The 19,391-nt window shown below is 45.1% G+C and overlaps 1 long non-coding RNA gene across 26 annotated transcripts in view; it reads right to left on the bottom strand.

Moving 5' to 3' along the window:
* LOC112643077 (uncharacterized) overlaps nucleotides 1-19,391 on the bottom strand; it is a 68,243-nt gene that overhangs the window by 41,455 nt on the left and 7,397 nt on the right. For 17 of the 26 annotated variants that reach the window (XR_007409078.1, XR_007409090.1, XR_007409092.1 and 14 more), the window contains exons 2-5: nucleotides 15,356-15,478; nucleotides 13,766-15,098; nucleotides 8,682-8,727; nucleotides 3,473-3,620 (exon numbers count right to left, since the gene is read on the bottom strand). This is a non-coding gene — a long non-coding RNA (uncharacterized LOC112643077). Of the gene's footprint in view, nucleotides 1-3,472; nucleotides 3,621-8,681; nucleotides 8,728-13,765; nucleotides 15,099-15,355; nucleotides 15,479-15,591; nucleotides 15,706-19,391 lie in introns of all 26 variants that reach the window. The other 9 variants (XR_007409084.1, XR_007409098.1, XR_007409079.1 and 6 more) reach the window with 7 other exon arrangements.

The raw sequence follows: 19,391 nt of genomic DNA, 5'->3' as shown, positions 1-19,391 counted from the left end.
CATGCCTCCTTTGCTTTTCATCCATGAAGCCAGACTTGCCAGTAGAATTCAGAAGGAGGAACACTGCTGTGAGGGCTGCTTATGTACCCTCACAGCAACTATTTTGCTCCCCTTGACAGTAAACTCAGTGTGCTGAAGCTGAATCAAGGATTGCCTTTGTTCCTGCCATGTTAGCATCACAAAGAGAATTTACCTAGAGATGAGCATCATGGAATCTTCTGAAATCATCAAATTATCAAATAACTGTTGGGTACCTGGTCTGGGGCCAGATTGATCAAAGCACTATGGTGGTGGGGAGGTGAGGGAGGTAGTAAGGAAATATATAACTAGGTCTCAGACAATAAGAAACATCTAGTTGGAGATTTTGGAGCAGGGAGGAAAAGGGAGAGAGAGAATCTTAAGCAGGCTCCATGCCCAGTGCAGAGTCTGACATGGGATTCAATTTCACAACCTGAGATCATGACCTGAGCCGAAATCAAGAGTTGAACACTTGAGGCACCTGGGTGGCTCCTTTGGTTAGGTGTCTGACTCTTGATTTCAGCTCTCAGATCATGATCTCAGGGTCCTGGGTTAGATCCCTGTGTCAGGCTCTACACTCAGCAGGGAGTCTGCTTAAGAGTTCTCTCTCTTCCTCTCTTGTCTGCCCCTCCCCCCACCTGCACTCACTTGTGCTTGCTCTCTCTCTTTCTCTCTCTCTCTCTCAAATAAACAAATCTAAAAAAAAAAAAAAGTCAGACGCTTAACCAACTGAGCCACCCAGGCACCTCTATCTAAATGGGCATTTGAATATATTCATATAAAACACTAACTTTACATCAGAGTATATGAGTGTGAATAAATTACAAACACAGTAACAGTGAGAGAGGAATCCAGACAGGGGGAAGGGGGAGAGTGCAGAGGAAGGAAGAAAGTTGGAAGGGTTTCAAGGCAGCTTTAGAAAAGAAGCTCTATTTGGGTCTTGGAGGAGAGTAGGATCTCAGGAGAGGGGAGAGGAGAGTGTGAAGCCTTTGCAAGGAGCAGCATACACAAAGGTATGGAGGTAGAATCTGAGGAGTCTACTTAGATTTGGGGAATGCATAGATGTGCTGGTTAGGAAGAAGGCCCCATGATGAGGAATGATGGGAAGTTAGGTTCCACAGCCAGACCAAATTATCTGGATTTGCCCCCCAATAAAAAGAACCACCTAAGTCACCTACTTCGAAAAGGCCCCATCAAATCCACGTCCTGCACAGGAAATGTGCACTTAGCAAGGAATGTGCAGCATTACCATAACTCAGCCACCACCGATTACTCTTCAAGAGCACCATGTTAACTCTTGGTTAACCAAAGGGTATTTCTCTAGTCTGTGCCCTCCCTAACTCAACCAACCGGTACATTTTGCATCCCCACTGTGCCCTGCCCTCTGTACTGAACTCCCTAAATCAAAAATGAAGGAGACAGAATTCCTAAAGAATGTATTTCATCTTAATTTCCATCTTCCATACTTCTCTCTTCTACCATTTCTTAGGCACAGTATACTTCTACGGGTTCCATCAGGCTCCAGACCTCCTGTAGCCCCCCCTTGTTAAACACATTTTAAACATGCTTGTAGATTTAAAGAGAGGAAAGAAGAAAAACAAGTCAGTAAATAATTGGAGGTGAAATGGTTAAATCTTGAGAGCCTTCCTTGTAATGTTAGATCTTCAGCTATTCTCTCCTCGGTGGTTATGAGTTGGCTCTATCTGCCAGCAAACCGTCTTTGCATCTCCCTCTAAAGAGAAATAAGACATCTCTCTTCTTGACTAAAGGAAGAGTTGAAATCATGGCCATGCCACGACAGCACAGTCCAACTCACCCTTCTGAGCCTGACTTCAACCAGCCCCTGAGCCAGCTCCAAAACAACAGCATGCCTGGTAAACTCTCCCTCTTACCATGCCAGGCCATGTGTCTCTCATCATTCCTCAAATCCCACCCTTTCTGTTGTCCTTTAGGACGTCAGAGACAAATAATTAAGTGTTTCCCCTCATCAGATACTGTCTACTCATGAAAGGCTTTGGCCACTTTCCCTGATGGATCACCACCCCCACCCCATTTAGAGATTCTAAATTCTCCTTCACTCCTCACCCATAAACATATGCACCTTTGAACTGTACTTGCTATGAACAGCTTATATTTGAACTCCTCTGTGGCATCCTAAAACCTCTCTGTGTGTCTGATAGCCTTTGGTTTGTGGGGATCTGAGGGCCAGCCCTGTTGGGGTTGTCCTCATAAGTGGATTGGGACAAGACTACACCAAACAAGGATTCACACCTGATTTTCTCACTTAAGAACAACAGCAAAAACTAACATTTCTAGAGCATTTATAAAATGCTTTCATATTCATCACCTCTTTTTTCTTCAACCTAGCCCTGTGAAGTAGGATTTCCTTCATCCTCTCTGAGTAACGAAATGGACATTAAAGCAGGTGACCAAAGCTTGCCTTTGGTCAAGCAATACGTGGTGCTAGGAAAACTATTTAAGAAGAGATCTATCTAGATCCTTCACCTGGCACTGTAAAACAAAATAAATTTTGGACAGATTAAAGACTTAAAAAATAAAACTATTAATAAAAGGAGAAAATGTAGTTAAAAGATTTGCCTGGTCTCTGGACAATGAAAGATTTTTTTCAGGCATAAAAGCACTGGGAGAAGTCAAAAAAGGAAAAAATTATTCCATCAGTCTACATAAAAACGTAGAACTTTCATATGTCCCAAAGCAAATAAAAAGCTAACAGCCATCTGAGGAGAAACTGCCTGAAAAACAGCCAGGCAGTTGTGGCACAGCCTTGCTTAGGCACCAGCTGGAGCCAGCTCTAGAAAACTAGGACTTTGGCTCAAATGCCGAGGCAAGTTCCAAAGGACCTCACCAGCTCTCTAGTGAAGGGACATTCGAGCAGCCCATGGCCAAACCTGCATAGAAAAAAGACTGAAAGCTCATCCAAAAGTGAATAGTGAAAAAAAAAAAAAAAAAAAAAAAAAAAACAAAAGTGAATAGTGGTAATGGAATTATGCATTCCTTTTACTTTCTTCTTCATACTTTTCTGTATTTTCTATGTTTTTGCCAAAAGCATCATAATCAGGGAAAAAAAGTTTTCATACTCAGAATAAACAGGGGTTTTATTTTAAAATAAAGACTGAGGTGTCTGGGCGGCTCAGTTGGTTAAGTGTCCAACTCTTGGTTTGGGCTCAGGTCATGATCTCAGGGGTCGTGGGATCAAGCCCTACTCGGCAGGGAGTCTGCTTGAGATTTTCTCCCCTGCCCCTTCTCTCTATCTATCTATCTATCTATCTATCTATCTATCTATCTATCTCTATCTCTATCTCTCTCAAATAAATAAATAAACCTTTCAAAAAATAAGATGATCAAAGGATTTCTGTTTTCCTTAATTGTTCTCAGTCTTATTACCACATATCTTCCCAGAGTGATGGGTCTAATATATTCATGATTTACTTACAGACATTTGAGGTAGGACGTTACTTTCAGAACAGAACTTTAAACTACACACATCCCCACAGAATACTGCTTTTGGTTTGCTTTCTGAGCTCTTTGCTTCCTTCAAGGTTTAGGAGGAACTTTCCAAGTTGCTTCTCATAACAACGGCACTGGAAGGAAGAAGAAGCAGGTTGGGGGAAAGGGAGTTCTCACTTCCTGTCTGCACCACACAGGGTGGGGCAGGGGGCCTACACCACCACATCAGCTGTGATAGGTGATATCGCCACTCGACAAAGACCAATGTTCAGAGTCAAGGACCCTGATACACATCTCGTAAAAGCTGGAAACAGGATTCAGTCCAGGTTGGTTTGGCCCCAAATCTTTGCTAACTCATCTACACCTCACTGCCTTCAATCAAGCTATATTGACATCCTGCATCCCAGCCAATTTGAGGGAATTGAGGGAGTTGATCAGTTTGAGGGAGTTGAAATGCCTTCGCATGCAACAGGCAATTCTGCCAAACGTGGACTGAGAGAGTCAAGAGTTTGTGTCCTAACATCAGCCGCGTCAAAGAGCCAGATGTGGGAAATATCAGAAAGGGAGACAGAACGTAAAGACTGCTAACTCTGGGAAACGAACTAGGGGTGGTGGAAGGGGAGGAGGGCGGGGGGTGGGAGTGAATGGGTGACGGGCACTGGGGGTTATTCTGTATGTTAGTAAATTGAACACCAATAAAAAATAAATTAAAAAAAAAAAAAGAGCCAGATGACTTTGAACAAGTTTGGTTTTTCTTCCCATAGAAGCAGTGGCTAGGACTAGTGGTTTCAAAAGGTCTTTCCTACTCTTAAACTCTGACTCCCTAATATTCATTTACATGTGTGAAAATGGTGCTCTCCACAAGCCAGTGCTAGTCATTCTGCCTCAAGGCCAGAGGACTTTAACCAGTTCCCTATGATTGCCTTCCCCAGAACTACTGATGAAGTCCAGCTCATTTACTATGACATTGTTTACTCGCAGAAGACTAAGACCAGCTAAATGCCACTGGAGAAAGAACTAGTTAAATAAGCTAAGACCCAGCCGTACAATGGAATGCAGTACCGACACGAAAAAAAATGGGAGATTTAGCCAAAACTTTCAATGCTTGCTCAGTTTCCAGGATCACACATTCTTATGTTTTTCTCCTTCCTCCCTGGCTGTCCCCCCTCAGTCTCTTTTGCTGATCCTTCCTCCTCTTTCCAACGTCTAAATGTTAGAGGAACCCTGGAATTGGTCCTGGCCTTCTCCCTACATTCTTTGTCTGCATTCAATCTCTGATGCTTCTCAGGGCCCAGGGGTTAAAATATCACCTGATGACACCCAAATTCCTTATCTCCAGTGCTAATATAAGCCATGCCTTCCAGATTCATATATCCTATTGCCTTCTAAATGTTGGCATTGGGGCATAAAATAGGCATCCTGAGCTTAACACATCTGAGCCAGAAAATGGCAATCACCACATTAGCCCCTCCATCTCTATGGCTCCTCATTTGAGTAAATACAAAACATTCACCCATTCAGATCAAGAATCTCAGAATTATTTTGTTTCCTTTCTCTCACACCCCACATTCAGTAGGTTCTATTCCCAGAATATAAATCTGTTAGATCAAGCCACTGTCACCTGCCTCCTGAGTAATACCACATCCACCTGGTCACCCTCAATTCCACTCCTGCCCCTTGACAGTGTTCACCTCACAGCAGCCAGGAGTATCTTTATTTAAAAAATTCATTAGCTATGACCCTCCTGCCCAAACCACCAATAGCTTCATGTGTCACTTAAAATAAAAGCCAAATTCCTTACCACAGTCTTAGGGTCTATGTGTTGTGTCCCCTGCCTGCTTCTGTGACTTCCTCTCCAACTACACCTCATTTTTCCCCAGCCACACCTTCCTGTTCCTCTAACAGGCCAGATACACCTCCCACCATGTGATCTTTGTCCATGCTCCCACCCTTGTGTGAGGTCACTCTTCTCCTTGTTTAAGGAGGTAAAAGACCTATACTCTGAAAACTATAAAACAATGATGAAAGAAATTGGAGATGACACAAAGAAATGGAAAGATACCCATGCTCATGGATTGGAAGAACAAATATTATTAAAATGTCCCTACTATCTAAAGCAATCTATAGATTAACTGCAATCCCTATCAAAATACCAACAGCATTTTTCACAAAACTAGAACAAATGATCCTAAAATTTGTATAAAACCACAAAAGACCCCCAATAGTTAAAGCAATCTTGAAAAACAAAACTGAAAGCATCACCATCCCAGATTTCAAGTTATACTACAAAGCTGTAGCAATCAAACCAGTATGGTTCTGGTTCAAAACTGACATTGACACATAGATCAATGAAACAAAATAGAGAACCCAGAAATAAATCCATGAGTACATGGTCAATTAATCTTCAACAAAACAGGCAAAAATATGCAAAGGGAAAAGGATGGTCTCTTCAATAAATGCTGTTGGGGAAACTGGTCAGTTAACATGCAAAAGAATGAAGCTGAACCACTTTCTTACACCACACACAAAAAGAAATTCAAAATGGATTAAAGACCTAAATCTAAGTCCTGAAACCATGAAAATCCGAGAAGAGAACACAGGTAATAATCTCTCGGACTTCAGCCATAGCAATTTTTTTCTAGATCTGTCTCCTGAGGCAAGGGAAATAAAAACAAACTATTGAGACTATATCAAAATAAAAAGCTTCTGCACAGCAAAGACAACCTATGGAATGGGAGGAGATATTTGCAAATGACATATCTGATAAAGGATTAGTAGCCAGAATATAGGAAGAATTTACACAAATTAAACCAAAAAAACAAATAATCCAATTAAAAAATGGACAGAAGACATGAACAGATATTTTCCCAAAGAAAACAAACAGATGGCCAACAGACCATGACTGAAAAGATGCTCAACATCACTCATCATCAGGAAAATGCAAATCAAAGCTACAAGATGCCACCTTACACCAGTCAGAATGGCTAAAATCAAAAACACAAGAAACAACAAATGTTGGTGAGGATGTGGAGAAAAATGAACACTCATGCAGTGTTGGTGGGAAGGAAAACTGGTGCAGCCATTATGGAAAACTGTATGGATTTTCCTCAAAAAATTAAAAATAGAAATACCCTACAATCCAGTGATGGCACTAGTAGGTATTTACCAAAGAATACAAAAACACTGATTCAAAAGGACACATGCACCCTTATGTTTATAGCAGCACCATCTACAATAGCCAAATTATGGAAGTAGCCCAAGTGCCCATTGATTGATGAATGGATAAGACGTGGTGTGTGTGTGTGTGTGTGTGTGTGTGTGTGTGTGTGTAGGAATATTATTTGGTCATTAGAAAAAGAATGAAACCTTACCATTTGCAACACATGAATGAAGCTAGGGAGTATAATGCTAAGTGAAATAAGAGAAAGACTACTCATATACAGAATTTAAGAAACAAAACAAGTGAGCAAAGGCGGGGGGGGAAGAGACAAACCAAGAAAATGGAGAAACAGACTCTTAATTATAGAGAATCTGCTAGTTACCAGAAGGAAGGTGGATGAGAGGATGGGAGAAATAGGTGACGGGGATTAAAGATTACTCTTATCATGATGAGCACTGAGTAATGCATGGAAGCGTTGAGTCACTATATTGGAAACCTGAAACTAATATGACACTATATGTTAACTATACTGGAATTAAAATTAAAAACGTAATAAAAAAATAAGCATTACATCTAAAACCGTTAAAAAATAAACATACTGGAATTAAAAATATAAATAAAGGTATTAAATAAAGTATTAAATCAAAGCATCCATACTTTTAAAATTTTTCTTCACAACAGTTATCACTACCTAACATTATATTACATAATTTTCATTTACTTGTTTATTTTCTGGTCATGTCCCTAGAATGTTGGGGAGTGAGATCTTGCTTTTCTACTGCTGTACTCTCAGAGCCTGAACAGTAGGAACTGGCCCTTGGTTGGCACTCAAATATTTAAGTTGAAATAATTGATGAATCTACATGCTGTTATAAGACAATCTTCAAGTATATTGTTACATATAAAAGCAACATGCAGATGACATCCAGAATACCTTTGGAAGGACACACAAATTGTAAAAGGTGGGTTGCCCCTATGAATGGGGACCAAAGAGTGAGAGTAGGAGAGAAATGTACTCTTTGGTGATCATTTTTTGAACTGTTTGAGTTATTCTCCAGGGGCATGAACTAATTTCAATTAAAAAACAAATCCTTTGTCCTGTCACTTGTGTTGTTCTAATTTGGACCTGTTTTGCTTAGTGATAAAATTCCTCAACTTACCCTCTTGCTCCACCAGGGTCCTCATATTTGTCCAGTTCACTTGATTTCTCTAAATAAAGGTCACCACATCCTCTAAATATTGTTTTAGTTTGGTTTGGTTTTATGGGGTGAGGAGGGATTCCTTATCACCAAGACCAAAGACCAAAGTTTGAGTTCATACAAATATACTATTCCAGCGTGCTCCCAGGCTGGTGGCTCCCTGTGGAAGGGCACCTCTCCACTCTCCTCCCAGGGAAGTTCAGAGCCCTGCTGTCTCCAGGTTAAATCTCGCCTTTGCTCCTGGTGACTCCTGGCTGTCCCAGACCGCCAGGCTGCCAGTTCCAGATTGCACCAGTCTCATAATCATGCATCATTGGCTTGCACAAGGTGTTCGTAAAGGACAGCTGAAATGCGCCCTTTGGGAGGAGATGAAGGGGCTGTTTCCTGTCCCACTGCTTGTCCCTGGCCTAGTTTCACAGAACCCAAGATCCAAAGACACAGCTGCCTTGGTTCACAGACGGTAAAACAGAAGCCTAGAGAGTGAAGTGCTTGTCCAAGGTTGCACAATGAGTTTAAGAAAGCACCAGGACTAAACTTCAGGCCCAAATCTCTGGTTCCAGACTCTTTCCAGCTAGATCTCCATTCCAGCACCCCTGAGTTAGCCTGTCCCTCAGCTCCACACGTGGTTTTCAGAGGAGTTGAAGCAAAAGGAAGGAGGAAGAGAATGAGTTCACAACCAGAGAAGTTTCTGGAGGTTCAGAAGGGGCTCTGGTCTCTCGTGGCTTTTACGAGGGCTCAGGGCCAGCCCATGGGCACTCTTGGAAGCTCCAGAAAACACCTTAGCAATCCCAGACCTCAGCCTCTTTCACAGACTCCCACACACATCCTTTCCTTACCACGCTTCACAACCAGGTGTACTTTGACTGCAGGAACCTCTTTCCTCTAAAAAAGAAAAAGAAAGCAAAGCATGGTAAAAGCAGAGCACATTAAATAAGCAACTCTTTGCTTCAGTAATGTATTATCAAAGGGAGGAATGTTCAAGAAAATACCAAGGACACGCGAGTCAATTTTTAATAAATGTATTCATCAGAGGTGACGTGCTCACACTCTTATGGTCAAAATGCATGAGAAGCTTTGGGACGGGTGTGACCGGGACAGAATCAAGAGGCAGCCACCACTGTAGCCTTCATGCAAAGCCTCGAGAAAGTTCATCATCTTCGGGGCTTTCCCAGGCAGGACAGGAGGCGATGGTCTCATGCAATCCGGCATTAGGGGCAGAGAGATTGCCTGCATGGCACACACTTTGTGTGGCCATGCTGGAGGTCTGAATTCACGCAGCTGTGTCCCAGCCTCATCAAACACATCCTTGGACTGTTCAGTCCGGGAACCTCATCCGCTGGTCTTGCTGTCCTTAGGGATCTGAGCAGCTTCCCTCTGAGGACCTTAGTTATGTAGTTCTTTTGGAAATCTTCTGAGACTGGCTCTAACCCCTGACAGTACTCAAACAGCTATTAATAATAAACCATATTCTAACTTGCCAGCAAATCAGTAATTATTACTGCAGTTGCTATTTCTTCGGGGAAACTTTCATGAGTGTACCATTTTGTATTCCTGTTATACATTCTATTAGTAGCTCAGAACCATTACAAAATCGCAGGAAAATAATAGTTGCTACCTTTTGTTAAATACTTTCCTGGATGCTGGGTGCCCGTGTGTGTGGCCTGAATATTTCCTTTATGCTCAAACCCAGTTCAGGAATATAATGTGATTACCTACATTTTACACCTAACAAAAATGAAGACAAAGTCAAGAAGTTGCCAAACAGCTGAGAGTCGTGTACACCTCACTCCATATTTTATCTTTTTTTTTTTTAGATTTTATTTATTTATTCATAAGAGACACAGAGAGAGAAAGAGGCAGAGACACAGGCAGAGGGAGAAGCAGGCTCCATGCAGGGACTCCAATGCAGGACTCAATCCCGGGTCTCCAGGATCACGCCCTGGGCCAAAGGCAGGTGCTAAACCTCTGAGCCACCCAAGGACCCGTATTTTATCTTTTTTTATTAAAGATTTTTATGTATTTGACAGAGAGGGAGAGAGAGAGCACAAGCAGGGGGAGCAGTGGGCAGATGGAGAGGGAGAAGAAGGCTTCCTGTCAAGCTGGGAGCCCAACGAGGGGCCCCTGGGATCAAGACCTGAGCCAAAGGCAGATGTTTAACTGAATGAGCCACCCAGGTGCCCCTGGAGCTCACACTTTAACCACCAAATTATAATGCCTCTCATCATTGAGTGTCTAGATGTCCATGGGATACTAATTGGCATCATGAAAGAAGTGATTCTTCTGTGGCCTCTACATCTGCCCTTTCTACTACTTAACCAAAGGGGTGGCAGTAAGCTCTAGATTAGCTTCACGCGACTGCAGCCAGGCATGCAAAGACAACCCCCCTTCAACAAAGCACTGCAGAGCTTTTATATGGAACACCACAGAAAACAGTAGGTCAGATCATTCATTCCCTGAAAAAAACCTTTATGACATCACACTTTATAACACATACTATTAACTGGCAATGTAATGCCATTCACTTAATTTCCCCTAACAAGAGTGATTCAGGCCTACTATGAGCTAGATATCATGTGAATAGGTCTATATTCATATAAGGAATTATACATATTCATATAATGAGTTGGTCCCTGGGTCCCAAGACACTCTCAGTCTAGTGAGAAAAATGTATAATTGTACATTATAAGGAGAATTGTCATAAAAGTACAAAGCCCAAGAAAGCCTAGGATAATTCTGTCTGGAAGAATCTGAAGAGGCCCAGTCTTCACACTGGGTGTGCAATTTAAACTGGGTCCTGAGGAGTGAGCAGGAGCTCACAAAGCCGCGAGAGGATGAGAAAGAGAATCCAAAGGGTAAATAATGTAGAGAGGCCTGGCACACTGCAAGTGCCAGCAGGTGCCAGCGAGCACCTATGTGGCTAGGAGGTAGCAAATGAGCTGGGGAAGGGAGGTTGGGTCAGGTCCTGAGGGTCTGGGACACGATCTGTACACAGGACAACGGTGAGCCATTAAAAGTTTGTGAGCAGGGGAGCAGAGCAATTAGAAGGCTTTCCTGACAAAGAAAGATCACTCTGGAGGCTATGTGGGCAGCAGATTAATAGGTATCTGGGTCTGGGTAGATTTTGTGGCCTTGAATATTTAACTAAATGAATTTCCTAAACATGGAAAATATGATACATTTTAATGCCTTTCTGTCTCTCTCTCTCTATGGCAACTAATCTTAATTATCTCAGAATTCTGAGTTCAAGAAGATACCTCACCTGTTTACCTTCAAAGGGAACAAGTCAAGGGTTTACTCTGAGTATTAAATGTGCATTTTTATAGGTCTAAGTCTTAATTAAATAGCGGCCAAACCCAGATGCAGGTTACTGAAAGTGTCAATACCTGGAATGATAAGGGGAAAAATATTTTAGAAGTCTCCGCGTTATTATTAAAAGAACAGAAAATTCCTGTTAAAAGCCAACTTATTGTACCCTGCTGTCTATTCAGGCTGCCGTAACAAAATGCTGCAGCCCGGGTGTCTTATAAACAACAGATATTTACTTCTCACAGTTCTGGGAGCTGGAATCCCCATTTAAGGTGCTGGTATGGTTGGGTGAGGAATTTGAACTGGGTCCTGAAGAGTGAGGGTCTCTTTTTTGGGGTCTCGAACTTCTCGTATCCTCACAGGGCAGAGGGGATGGGGAGCTCTCTGGGGCCTCCGTGATGAGGCATTAATCCCATTCATGAGGCTTCACCCTCATGACCTAATCACCTCCCAATGTCCTCACCTCCTGATACCATCACATTGACCTTTAAGGTTCAACCATAACATGGGTTCCACTTACTACATGTAAATTCATGCCCCTCCTGTTCTCAGAGCACCTTTCCCTGTTACAAGGAAAGTCTGTGGAGGAAATACGATCCAGTCTATCCCCTTGTCCCTCTGCACCTGCCACCTCCCACCACCTCCCCATCCCCCACCACATATATGGGCAGACACCCAACACCCAGCACCGGTGCTGTAACCCAATTCTGCCATTAGGGTTTAGCCGACACCAAAAGTTTAAACAGAGTCATCCCCAAAGCACAAAACCCGGGGTAACCAACCAGGACAGCAGGACAAGTGGAAAAGGAAGCAATCTCAGTAGGATCCAACCAAAGGGGTGGACCCAGCACCATATATAGATTAGCCTTTGCAGCCGGTGGGTCATGTTTTCATTCAGAGATCTGGCCCGGGCTCTGGGAATGTTGAGAAATCAGAGGCTGCGCCTCTCCTCAAGAAACATCTATCTCTTTCGATGCTTCCTGCGATTCTATAACTGCTTGAGTTGTTCCGACGGGGAAACTGAGGTTCAGAGATGCTAATGCGCTTTCAAGACCAATGACACACGTGGGAGGAGATTGGGAATGAGACCATCCGAGCAGGGTAGAGGTGAGCATGGAGCCACCAACCCTGAGCACGAGCTCAGGAGAGCACATGTCATAAAAGATGTCCCCAAGTCTCGGGGCCAAGTTTACACGCAGGGAGCCCAGATGAGGGGGCTGCCCACTGCCTTGGCAGGAAGCAGTGCAAACCATCATGTTCCCCCAAAGACCGTCTTGGCACTGAAAGCGCATATGTGTGACACACACACACACACACACACACACAGATTGACTTCCTAACTACAATCAAGATTTTTAAGAAGCAGTGTACACAGTGGTAAGAAAGTGTGCAACCTCTTGAGACCCCAAGACCTGGGTTCAAATCTCAGCTCTGCTGCTGCTTAACAACTGGGCAAGCCGCTCAGCCTTGCCATGTGTTAATAATCCTCGTCTCAGGGGGCTGCTGTGGGAATTATGTAAGAGAGAATGTATGGAATGTGCCAGCATAGGGCCTGGCACTCCGTGACAATCAGTACAAGTGAGCTGTGACAACTCAAACTCCATAAGCTCCAAAATAAAAACATCATCTGTTGTCACAAGCAGATTCTTCTGCACCTGGATTCTTTATCTGTGCAATTTCCACCCACTTGCCCAAATCAAGTGCCGCTCTTGGCTCCATTTCTCACGGGGCCACCCTTCTGCCTCTCCCAGCCACCTTCACCAGCACAGCTAACGCTGCCGGCCCGATTCCATGTGCGCAGATACGAGGCTAAGCACCTAGAAGACCTTTAATTGGGCAGAGAAACCCTTAGGAGGAAGCTACCATTATTGTCATTATTTTGCATTTGAAGAAATTGAGATTTGGGTGAAGACACCTGCACCAGGGGCACCTCGCGGGGTACAGTGGGTTAAGCCTCCGACTCTGGCTCGGGTCACTATCTCAGGGTCTTGAGATCCAGCCCTGCCTGGCTCCCGGCTCTGCTGGGGAGTGGGTTTCTTCTCCCTCTCCGGCTCCCTCTGCTCCTCCCCCTGCTCATGCACTGTCTCTCTCTCAAATAAATAAATAAATCTTAAAAAAAAAAAAAACTTGCCCAAGGTCATACAGCTATTTAGTGAGAGAGCTCAAATTCTATAGACAGTCTCATTCCAAAGCCCAGATGCTGAAACCTTCCGCAGTACTTATTGCCTCTCAGCCAACCAGGCACTACCTAAGTCCTGTGGATTCTCTGCTCTTGTTTCTCTAGAATCTACTCCCTGTCGCTGGCCTGCAAGCACAGGGGCTCTGCTGAAGTGCAGGGAGCACTGTAGGCTTCAGGAAGGTGGTAGGGGGCCACGATGTTGGGGCGGGGGTGGGGGGAGTGCTCTGAATGCCAGGCCGATGGGGCACTTGACCAACACAGTCTCTGGGCCTGAGAAAGGGTGTTGCTCAGCTGGGAGCTGCCCCAGCGGGCAGGGTGGGCAGGAGGCATCGAGGCCAGGGAGGAGCTGAGTCCATCAGTCTAGGTGTGAGATACAGAGGGCCTGAAGCGAGGGGGTGGGGTGGGAATGGAAAGGCTGCATGCGACAGACATTACCTCACCAGGCACAAATACTCCCGAGGCTGGAACTTGGTTTAATAATTCTGTTACTAGGGCAACAGCAAAAGAATCTCTCTCAGAGAGAACCCAGCGTGGCCCGTTTTTGCACAGAAGAGTGGCAGCTGTAGGCTGAGAGAGAAGGGGCGAAGGCGAGTGGCCAGATGACGCAGCAGGACGCACGCACCAGGATTTTCTCAGAGGCATTTTTCTGACCTTTCATCCTCTCTGGCTTGGGGAGTGGAAAGCCGTTTGTCTGAAGCAAGCTCTCCAGGAAGGTAGATAGCACGCTCCGTGAAACAGGGGCTATTTACACCCCATGACAGGTTAGTGATCCTGCCCCTGACCCTCGGATACTCGGGGTCTCGTCGAGCAGGGCTCAGACTGAGAGTCAGCCTGGTGATGGGGGCAAAAGCATTTATCATAAAGTCAACCGGTCCCTCAACTATCTGCTTTCCCCCAACTTGGTATCAATGGGACCATAGACAGGCCGGAGAGGTAACTTCTTCAATCTGTCCAAGAAGTAAGGCTCTAGGAAGACCCTGCCATGGGAGCAGGTTTGTGGGCAAAACCCATAGTAGAGTAAGCTTTCTTCCCGGGAGCTCCCCAGGCCTCCCCCCATTTGTCCTGGGAATATCACCATGACGCACCCATATCACTCCATGTACCTCTGACAGCCGGCCCTTCCAAAACACTAAGAGCCTTTCAAAGACACCAGAAACACTGTGTGAGACTCAGAAACCTTCTCACCCACCTTTCTCAGGATTAATGGTCTCCCTTCTGATCTCCACACCAGATGCCAAGAGGGCCCCTCTCCATGGCATCCAGTGCGGGAACTCTGACGTTGCCCTAGGCACTTGTGCTCCAAGTTTCTACCTCCCACATGACATATTGTCTTGAAAATCTGTCCACTAGGAATGCTGAAGGAGAGAAGGACTCAACTCCCTTCTGTCCTCCCCCTAACCTCCCAGAGCCTCTGTGAGGTACGGATTGCTCTTGAGACACCACAAAAGGCCAACACTGCTTTAGAATTTCAGTGTCCAAGGTTGCTCTGAAGGGCAGGCCGGGGGGCAGGGTCACCATGCTGGATTACAGAGACATTTCCACTAGAGTGGTTCGGCACCATCTGGGGCTTTGGCAAGTATGAAATGCCCATCGGCCTGTTCAATGGATAGAGCATGTTCCAGATTGTCTTGGAAGGAACTCCTCCTTACATAGTGGCTACCCAGGAACCGGAGTCACCTCAGGCATCGACAAGTCAACTGTTGCTTGGCTGTGCCACTCACTCGTTCAGTGAGGTTAGGAAAGTTGTTTTTCCTTTTAGCTTCCTTGCCTGCAAAAGGAAAATTATACAAAACAATCTCAAAGGTTGACGTAAGACATTACAGTTAAAAAGTGGGACGCCTGAGTGGCTCAGTGGTTGAGCGTCTGCCTTTGACTCAGGGCGTGATCCCCGGGTCCTGGGATGGAGTCCCGCGTCGGGCTCCCCGCAGGGAGCCTGCTTCTCCCTCTGCCTGTGTCTCTGCCTCTCTCTGTGTGTCTCTCATGAATAAATAAATAAAATCTTTAAAATAAAATAAAGTTACCTACCGTTGTCTTTTAAAAGATGAGGAACCCCCAGTGTAAATAGATCACATAATATCAGTGGTTTGACCTGGCCTGAAGTTCATGTACCCTTTAGCACCTAGGAGGGGACAATTTACTCCTTGGAGCCTGTAAAAAACAGGAGCATTTTGGAGCATTTGCATATATGGTGGTACAGCTCAGTAACTAAGAACGTGCCCTCAGAAGTGAAACTTTCGCCAAATCCTGCCTTCATCACCCACCCATCAGCTCTGTAACAACCTTGGACAGATGGCACCTCTTAGAGCATCTTTTTCTTCACTTATAAGATGGGGTCATGCCACAGGACTCACTGCGTTGCTGGGAGGATCACATGTCTGGCAGGGTGAATATAAATGGTAGATACTGTGCTGTATTAAATCACATTCAATCTTTATAACAACCCTGAAGAAGCAATTACTTGGCATCCCTATTTTATCAAAAAGGAAACATGCCCCCTAAAGCTTAAGTGCTTGCCCAGAGTCACTCAGTGAGAGTCACTCTGAAGCTCATACGACACCACCGCTGTCCCTCCCGTGCTGAAAGAGAGCCCAGTGTTCTCCTCCCAAATCAATGGGCTTGGGCAGTCACAATGCGAGTTTCGGGCATAATGACCACTGCACATGAGCCTAGCCATGGGCAACAGTATATAGAAGTTTGTTAGAAGCTGAGAATGTGATCCAATCCCCCCAAAATGGTATGCAATTTCAAGGCTTCCCTTGGATTCCTTGGGGTAATGAATGCTACCGAAATGTATAATGTGGAAGCAGCCTGAAAACATGGGCATCCCTGGGAAAGAGGGGGACTGGAGCGATTTCCTCTGGCCTGCACTGTGTAAGGGTCCATCTCCTGAGCAGGACTCGGGTGGCATGAAGGGAAAAGGCAAAAATCGTTCATTCTAGCTGGTACCAAACAGACTCAAGGCTCATGGATAGATGATAGATAGATGATAGATAGATAATAGATGACAGATAGATAGATGATAAATAATAGATGATAATAGATGATAGATGATAGATAATAGATGATAAATAGATGATAGATGGTAAATAGATGATAGATGACAGATGATGATGATGATGATAGATATATGATAGATAAAGATGATAGATAGATAGATAGATAGATAGATAGATAGATAGATAGAAGGTGATAGACAGATATATTTGGCCCTTAGGCCCCAGGCTTCCTGACATATTTTAGGACTTCTTTTCCCTTCCAGGCCACCCTTCCTGTTCCTTTATATCTGCTTCCCGTGGGACTTGCCCCAAACCCCATACCCACTGAGACAGCCCTGCTGAAAGCAACACAAACAGTGTCTGGAGTGAACTGGGTGTCATAAGCAGCTCCTACATCAAAGTCCTTGAAATTCTAACATTCCTTAGACCAGCACCCACTAAATTCCTGGCCCGGGAAGCAGATCGAGGTTCTGAGTCACGTGCTCCCAGGTTGCTAACCCCACTTAGGGTCCTGAGCTGAACACATGAGCAGTTTTAACTTAATAAAATGGCACAGGGGTTTCCTTCTAGGTCTCTCCCAAGCAGAACTCTATTCCCCCTGGCCTGTGCGTATGCATCTGGGAGGAATATCTATGCTACGTGTATGGACTGCTCACACTGTGCCAGGCACTGTGTAGTTGCTTGAATCTCTGTCCCTAGGGATTGGGTCTTAAGGCTTAAGCCTCTATCCTCCCCTGCACAGATGGGTCTTGACAGATCTGGGGTGGGCCATGGGGTGGCCTCAGGGAAGCATCCTGCTTTGTTTTCTAGAAAGGATATCCAGGCCCTGGGAGGGACAGAAACCGAGTGCCTCGGTCGCATCCACTTCGCCCCACCTCACCCTGCCCTTTCCTCTTATAACATCGGGGACTTTCGGATCACTGAGAGGCCGAGGGGAGGCACGCTGGCACTGACAAGGGATCGTTAAGCAGGGAAGGCAGTGACTCCATCAGATACAGCCTAAAAATAGAAGCCAGCCCAGGACCGGCCCAGGACCAGCCCCAGCCAGTGGCTTGGTACTGACACCAGGGTCCGCAGCATGCGCGCTTGATCCGCACCTGTGCTATGGGAGGACGGTCACTCCAGCCACCTCGGGGGCAGAGGTGGGCCTATGAAGCAGCTGTAAACACTAAGGTGTTCAGCTGCTGCTGAATCTGCACCAGTGGCTCACCAGGGGAGAGCAATTCTGTTTCTGCAGCCACCTGACCAAGTGGGGCCACACGGTGTAGTCAGACTGGAATAGGAAGGCGCTCCTTTCCACCCGCCCCTAGTGGCTCGCAGTGGTGTCTGGAACCTTCCCATCTCTGTAGGAGTTTGGAAACCTGGAGGAGAGCTGGAAATTCTCTAGTTCACCTCTCTTAATATATAGATGAGAAAACTAAAACCCAGAGATGTTAAGCAACTCCGCCAAGGGCAAACAGCCTCCTCCAGAACTGCCCAAAGCAGGATCCCTGAAATAAGAGACCTGTAGATGTTCCTTGAAGATAAATTCTTTTAAAGGCTCTGAGATCATGGGCAGCCCGGGTGGCTCAGCGGTTTAGGGCCGCCTTCAGCCCAGGGCCTGATCCTGGAGACCCGGGATCGAGTCCCGCGTCGGGCTCCTGCATGGAGCCTGCTTCTCCCTCTGCCTGTGTCTCTGCCTCTCTCTCTCTCTGTGTCTCTCATGAATAAATAAATGAAATCTTTAAAAAAAATAAAAATAAAGGCTCTGAGATCAAGTAGTCAGGAAAGGCTACATTCTCTCTTCTCCTTTGTCTAGTCCAGTCATTTTCTATTCAGCAAATAACATACTCAGGTCTCAAAATGAGGAATGCATTTTAGAGATCTGGTCTACCCTGGCAAAGCTGAAGCCAGCCTGTGGGGTCTACAGGCCTCAGGACCACAAAACACGCAGCTACCTCAGGCCAAAGGACTGTTCCTCGACGTTAACCATTTGCTAAATGGTTTGCTAAAAATGCCAATGCTCCAAGAAAGAGACAGAGCTGACTGGTATCACCAATAACTTTGGTGTTTTTCATGTGTCTGAGGCTTATCTAAGTGAGAGCACTTGCCATCCTAAGGCCAAGCAGCTAAGCTTGAGCCAGAGGCTGCTGTCTTGGGAAAATTCCTCCCCGCCAGGAAGCTAGAAACTAAATGGGTAAACAGGGAAACATGGGCTCCCCTGGAAGAGTCAGAAAGAGGGAGAGAGAGCTATAAAAGAAAAGGTGGAAAGTCAGGAAAAAATCACCCCATAAGCTTTGGCAAACCAGTGAGCGATCAGATCTCACCAGAAGGAAACAGAGAGCAAGCCCAGCCCACTGGGAATGCAGCATCCCCACCACATCCCCTGCCCTCTCCCCTCCAGGCCACACCCTCCACTTCTACTTGCTGGGGACCAGATGGGGGGATGGGGGAGGTGGAGAGGAGGGGTCCCGCATCACTCTGGAAATTAATTCTTCCCCATAGCCTTCATGGGCCAAACCCTTCTCCAGGCAATCCTGTAAGATCTAGCAAGGACCTTTTTTTCTTTTTTTTTTTTAATTATAAGGAAAGGGTGGCTCCCCTATCAATAAAGTCCTGTTTCAATTAGTACAACTATCCTTTGGGTCATTATTTTAAGTGTTTGAAATTTCTACTTAACTAAGGTCACTTTCAATTTGGTAAACACCCCTAAGTCATCATCTTAATTCACGGCCAGTCACCCTAGGAATGCTGAGTAAGTAAACATAATCAAGCATTAGCTAACCAGCCACAAATCCACTTGAGTTTATTAATTTCTCTCTTGGCAGAGAAGCAAGAAAGGGAACAAACCACCAGAGACATTCACGCATCATTCATTCAATAAATATTTATTACATACCAGGTGCCAGGCACTGTGCTGAGCTAAATATAGGTTGCGTTCTTTTATTAACATTCACAGCTAGGTTATATATGAAATCCTATTTTCCCCCAAGTGTAAATCTTAATTCCTGAAGTGTTTTTCTTCATTTCTGCCCAGGGTCCCTTCCTCCATGGAGTAGATGATACATCCTAACTCCCAAGCTTCC

The sequence above is a fragment of the Canis lupus genome, chromosome 38 (genome assembly GCF_003254725.2).
Source record: "Canis lupus dingo isolate Sandy chromosome 38, ASM325472v2, whole genome shotgun sequence".
Lineage (NCBI taxonomy): Eukaryota > Metazoa > Chordata > Mammalia > Carnivora > Canidae > Canis > Canis lupus.
Note: the sequence above shows the minus strand (reverse complement) of the source record. Positions and strands in the feature narration are given on the sequence as shown.